General features: G+C 33.8%; 1 long non-coding RNA gene across 1 annotated transcript; it reads right to left on the bottom strand.

The window, feature by feature from the left end:
- Window positions 1–1449: 1449 nt before the first annotated feature.
- LOC147811019 (uncharacterized) lies at window positions 1450–5649 on the bottom strand. Its single transcript, XR_015432873.1, has 2 exons — window positions 5533–5649; window positions 1450–1620 (listed from the first exon to the last, which is right to left on the bottom strand). It is a non-coding gene; the product is annotated as an uncharacterized LOC147811019 (long non-coding RNA).
- Window positions 5650–6667: the final 1018 nt, after the last annotated feature.

The raw sequence follows: 6667 nt of genomic DNA, 5'->3' as shown, positions 1-6667 counted from the left end.
TTGTCCACTAATCTTCATATTTCCTGCTATGTTTTAAAAAACTTTATTTGTGCAAACCTTTAGCGTGGCGGACAGCTGGCCGCCTTAGGCGGCTACTCATAAATAAAAATATTGCTTAAGTTATACTGATTAAAATAATCAAAATATACTAATACAAGTGATTACGATTGGTGGTCAAGGAAAGTTTCAGTTATCGGAAGTTCAAATTATTTTTTTTAACTTTGTAATTGGAAAATTCTTCAAATGGATTACTTCTCATCATGTTGTCTTAATTGTATATATAACATACATACATGTCTACTTAACATTTATGTATGTACATATCTACAATGAATGTTCATGCGCATAATCAGTGCTAAAAAAACAGAATACCATGCTTACCTTTTGATCTTATGATCAAATTTTTACGTACCAGAACTTAATTGTAATGATTCAAAGGGCTCAAATATGCTAGTTAATTAATTAATTTTTTGTGCTAGTTAAAAATACAAGACGTACTTTATCTAAATAAACGTGCATTTGTCTGTTTAATGCTAAAAGACATCTGAAGGTTGTGGCAGCAGTCTAGAAATATGGTCTCAATAGTTAAGGCAAGGGAAAAGTCGATAGTTAATTTTAAATTTTCCGAAACTTTTGAATATAATCAAGAAATTTTTACATAATTGTTTATAACATTTTTATGATGATTTCATGCAAAAATTAATTTGTTATAGTGTTAGTTTGGGCAAGTCGTGGATCCTTTTATTGAAACAGTTCGTTTTTGAAACCCTAAAGAAAAATTTTGAAACAAAAAGTATGATATTAATTGACTTATTTTTATCTCAGAATTTATTAATAAACAAAAATTTATCAGTATTTCATAAAATAATACCTCAAATATTTTTCATATTTATCATCTTAAACATATTGAGATTTATATATAGAGAGATGGATACGTTATGTTTCCCATAAGATGGGTTTAGAGGGCCACCCACTCTTAATTAAGTTTACAGAACGCACATCAAAAGAGAGGAATCACTTGATAAAGTATCTAAATTTTAGTATGAAATATTTTTTGTTAGTGCATTCAATTAAATGAGATATCTGCTGAAATTATAATTTATAGAACAGAGAAAATATCTTGAAGATTTATTAAAAACATATAAGCAAGCCTTTTTGCCCCTTTTACCTTACCCCACTAAATAGATTGATTTATTCTCTGTCACACATGATTAAGAAGAGCATTGAACATCCGACTAATTCCTTTTTTTTTCTTAATGTAATTTTACATTAAATGATTATAGAATATTTACCGTTTATGTTTGATGTTACAGAGGAAAGGATAAGTGCCTAAGATGTTGGGTGTTGGCTATTAGAGAGTGAAGCTTTCCTCAGGAAATGGATAAAAATCCATTGCTTTGAAACCCAGACTAAGGCTCAGCAATTCCCAGAGGTTGCGGAACATAGCGAGCAGGGACCTTTTAGTATTTGTATTTTTTTTACTTACTCGCATTCTTTTGCTTTATCATATTCATCATAAAATGAGCAAGTGAGGTTCACGTCATCTGAGTTGGAAAGAAACATTTCATACTCTTCCAATTTTCGCCCATACAAGTCATAGTAAAAGGATTCAGGAGGCACCTTGGGTGAAATTTAAAGATCAGATTAGATTTTTTTCTATTATTCATTACAGTGTCATTATTTAATATTTAAGTCAAGTAAATATTTGACAACTTTGTACTATTCACTCTTCCTTAATAATTATTTTTTGTGTTTTTATAGAATTTATTGTTTTTAATAACAAATAATTTAATATAAATAACGCATAAACGATGGATGGGAAGAGAAATATTTAATGAATTTTTTGCTGTTTCTGAAAATAGATTTCTTTATTACTCTGTGATATTTATTTCTATTTTAATTTCTAATCGTTATTGAACAGTTTTGGTAATCGTAAACTGAGAATTAAGTTTTGAATTTACGACTATCTATGTTCAACTCCGTAGCCTTTAATTATGAACCCAGGTCATGGTTGATCAAGCATATTTTACTTCCGCTCTGTGATCGGTGAAAGCTGGGTATGGAATTCGTATCGACCAGCCATCTCTGGGATTCGAACCCGGGTAACCTCACTGGGAGACGAGCGCTGTAATCCTTGAATCTCTGAAACTGAATTATCTCATATTCACTAAAGTTTACTTCACTGTATTAATCAATAACTTTTTTTTATCAAACACTTTAATTAAAATCACCGATAGTAATTATTTTGCTTAATTTCCAAATAACGTTCAGTTGATACAGATATATTGCATAATATTTAAACTATTACTGATCTCCATTAGCAACAACAATATGGAAATAACAGTTGTGTTAGGCTTTCAGTTGAATACGACCGTGCAATTGAAAAAGCAAGGTAATTGCTTCACGACTAATTCCGATAAAAATGGCTAGACAACTATTTTCCTTTTATTGCTAATAGTATGGATGCTAAAATTGAATTCCAAAAAAACTGATAAAACAAAACTCATTTTTGAAAATTGTTTTTTGCAATATGTAAGTTAACATACAAAAGATGCCAAATATATTAAAATCTCAATTTTTTTTGTCTCTTACGTTGAGTTTTCAATTGCGTGGCAGAATACAGAATAGAGATATTCAAGTTGGAGATTGAATTGCATCCTTAATCAATCAATCAAGGAAAAAATCAATCAATCGTCGTAATTTTCTAGTTGTGAATGGCTACTAGTAGTTGGCACTAGCTATTTCTTTTGGAAGATATGTTTTCCTATAGAAACGCATTACTTTAGTTGTTTTCTAACTGATTGATTATTGATGGATTGCCAGTGGACAGGTAAGTGAAGTGACGTCGTATCAGACATTTCTACATGTAAAATGATATAGGTCTCTCATTACACGTTCGCCAAATGAGAAACAAACAGCACCAGTAAAGTTTATTCCTGCAATTTAGGTGTAAAAGGCACACACAAAATTAAAAAATCGAAACGAATAAGCAGTAAAGAATCGGATAATCGTCAATGGAAGTGAAATGTCTATAAGGAGGAAGAGTGGAGGAAAACTTGTCCCCTTGTTCTCATTTAAAATACCCGGAAAGTGAAAGGATTGATTCATTACGATGAAGGGTCGACAGGCTTTAGAACGTCCCATGTTCATATCCGAGGTTTTTCTTTGGCAAATTTTCGCTATTTTACGTTCTCGAAATAGTAAGGCTGCGAGTATGTTTCATTAACTAAGCATCTATTATTAAATTGGAGGATTTTTCCGTTTCTTCGTTTTCGTCTGATTTGTTGTCTGTTGACTGACACTGTTGTCGTATGAGATGTTGGGTAAAAGAGAAAATGTACTGCTTAAATTAAATTTAATTTTAGCCATGTGATCGTATCTAAATACAATTGGTTGAGCCATCATAAAACAAGCATAAAGGGTCATGAAAAATCTAAAAAAAAAAGAAGAATTAAATACATAGTACCTTTTCCATTAAGTGGTAGAGAAAAGAGCAAATAGATCAGTCCAGTCACTTGTTATTGAAGGATCAAAACAAACTTTTATTTCTGCACATTTATTGAAATCAGTAGTACACAATCAATATGATAAGAAGTTGATGATATGGTGTGGGAGACGAGGCCACACTCAGGTAGATAGGAGAGGAAACTGAATCCATACTATCACGCTCGCACAGCTCGGGCTCCTCATATTCGGATTGTCTACATCTATCGGCAGCAAAACGGGATACGGGATCTCTAGCATCAGATCATCAAGGGACTATACTTTAATTAACCCGTCTCGTCAGCAGTTGAGGCCTGTCCGTCAATACCATCCGATCGTCGATGGACACCCGTATTCACCACGCCGAGTTAAATTCAAGAGTAACTCGGGGATCGGAATATCCACGGTTCAGAGTTACTCTCGGATTAACCCTCGCTTTTTATTCTCCAACCGTTTTCAACAGAGGATTTCACATCTCGAGTTTAACTCTTGGAGGAAATATAACGAGGCCTTTGATTGGGCAAGGTAAAACCATGTGACTTTGTATATAATATAAACAAGTGCTGTTATATAATAAAAACATGTTATTTGCTGGTTTCCAAATGCATAAAATCTTACAGCAGTTAAAACTTTTTCCGTTGGAGTTAAGGCATTGTTCCGATCTGTATCAGATTCCAACTTACTGCCAATTTTGGAGATCAGTTCTTCAATCGTCGGTTTTAAGAAACGATATCTTTCAAAAAAGTCTATTTCATCTAACTCTTCTAGGTCATTATTTCTGATAGTTGGGACATATCTTTCCCTTCTTTCAACAGTTTCAAGAAATTCAAGATCTTCAAGCTCAAACGCAGCGATAGAATCCTCCATCTTTTTTGTTTACAAGCTCCTCGTGAATAGGTTACCCTCCGATCACTCGGCAAAAACGGAGGGTTACCCGGAGAGTCAGAACTGTCGATGAAATCTGCGAGTTTGGCGAAATTTCGGCTGGAGAATAACGTTTCGCACTAAACTCGTGATTTTACTCTTACCCATAGATTACCCGGAGGTAATCCGTGTTGGTGAATACGGGCGGAAGTGTTCTTTAATTAATACATCATGAGAAAATATGCCATATTTTTCTAGGCCAAAATTATTGTTGAAAAAGAAGCAGCACTACAGATGAACTGATGAAAAAGTTCAATGGCGCTAATGATGCCACCCTAACCTCCTAACGAGGAGAGAGAAAATAAACACGCTCCGTTTGACGGAGACGTGATGAGGAAAGAAGATACAGAAATCGAACACCAATGTGAAAACAATGGAGAACTATTTATAGAAACAGTTAAAGGCAAGTTACAGTGACATAAATTTAAAACGTTACGGTTGAGAGAGCGGTCAAAATGTAATGGAAAAAGTTAAAGTGTTTAAAAAATTAAGGGTAGTTACGGTTAGGAAAAGGTGGAAATAGAGAAATCACATGGAACACCAAAGGCGCCGATGCAGCTGCACTTCTTGGTGAAAAAAGGGGAACTAAATTCCAAGCACTTTCGAGGAGACGGGTAACGGACAAGCCGACATACCAAAAAGTTGAAGTGTATAAATTACGAAAGTAAATGCAGGGAAGATATAATAAAGCAATCAACAATTTCGCTCGTGACACTATGTCACAACTGTTACGAGTAAAAAAATTCCAGCTTAATACTCTATGATTGATGCAATGTTGCAACTCTTTGAAATTTAAAGAGGTGTGAATTTTTTTTCTTCTTATGGTCCCTGCAATAAGATTGGAAAAAATCCCAGTTATATAACAATATGCCAATTCATCAAGAATATTTTTTAATTGATAGTTAATTTTCTGTAATAAGTTGAACTTCTAAAAGTGTATTTGTCTTAAATGTAAGAAATGATGATTTAATTTTTTTTATTCGGATCGTAGCTCTTTGCACCACTGCGCGATATAAATCAATACCGATCCATCCATTATTTTGTATTTTAACTCTGAACGAAGTACAGACAATCAGTTAATAAATAAATAATATGAAGTAAAAAGATTAATAACATATTACTTACCATTATGTTGCGCGCTGTTCCGTTTTCACAATAGCGGTCAGGTAAACATTCGCAAGCGTTTCCCCCTTCCATGTCTATTTCTCCTACTGGTAAGCACTGTGTTTCTTCGTATTTACAAACCTTACTACGAAGAACGCTAAGATAAAACATTGTCATTAATTTACTTATTTTTATATTAAACACTTCAAGTTTGAATAAACTACAGAAATCAAGGCAATATCCGAATCCACCTCTGTAATTGATACACTGCTAGAAATTTCTCTTAAAAATGGTTAAATAACAATCTATTCTATTATCAATTTAACATATTAAAAAAAAAACAGTCAAATAACCATAAATAAGATGGTATTCAAACTGTTAACTGTAGAAAAAAACCCGTTTATTAACTGCTTTCACCTAATACGGTGAAACAAACAGAATTTTATCGCACCGACTAAGCAGGCCTAATGAAGCTACTTAGTTCCTTGTAATTGAGAGTATATTTGTTAACTGGGGTCTGCTGGGTATCAAAAACTAAAGAAGGTTAATTAATTAAAGCAATTTACACTAAAAAAGAAGAAGGCACATGATATCTTGTAGTGGAAGTACATCTTGGAGAGGCGCCGCAATATCCCATCAAAAAGAAAGAACATAAAAAAAAATCATACCTTCATATCAATCCATTGGAGAAAAGGAGACATCTAAAAAGTAACGGCTCAGCTGCAACAGTTTAAAAGACACAAGGAAAAGTCCAGAGTTCAGATTTTTGTAGTTTATTAATGTGGATCACTTCTTTTTAAGAAATCGTTGGGGCAGCAGAATTACAAGCATGTCCAGTTAGGGGTCACAAGGTACAATTTTTAACAATGGCAGATAAGATTCATGGGGATCATCCTTTTTTTTATCTCTTAGTAGTAGCGTCAGTGGCGGCTGGCTGTGGTGGCAGTCGAGAAAAAAATATGCCGCTTACTGGAAAGGCGATCCAAAAAAATTTAAGATGGTAACCCATTTGCGTTCTTGTCGAAAAACAGCCCGCAAAAGGCATCCACGGGTGGGTGGAAGAAATGACCTCCATGCAATTTTACAAAAAACTCCGTCTCTCGAAGAGAGGAGGGGGTGGAAATGAAAAATCCCTGTTAAGGGATCGTAGATTTTG

Source organism: Parasteatoda tepidariorum, chromosome 4 (assembly GCF_982258835.1).
Source record: "Parasteatoda tepidariorum strain Cologne lab strain chromosome 4, Ptep-v5.0, whole genome shotgun sequence".
Classification (NCBI taxonomy): Eukaryota; Metazoa; Arthropoda; class Arachnida; order Araneae; family Theridiidae; genus Parasteatoda; species Parasteatoda tepidariorum.
This window is presented reverse-complemented; position numbering and strand designations above follow the sequence as displayed.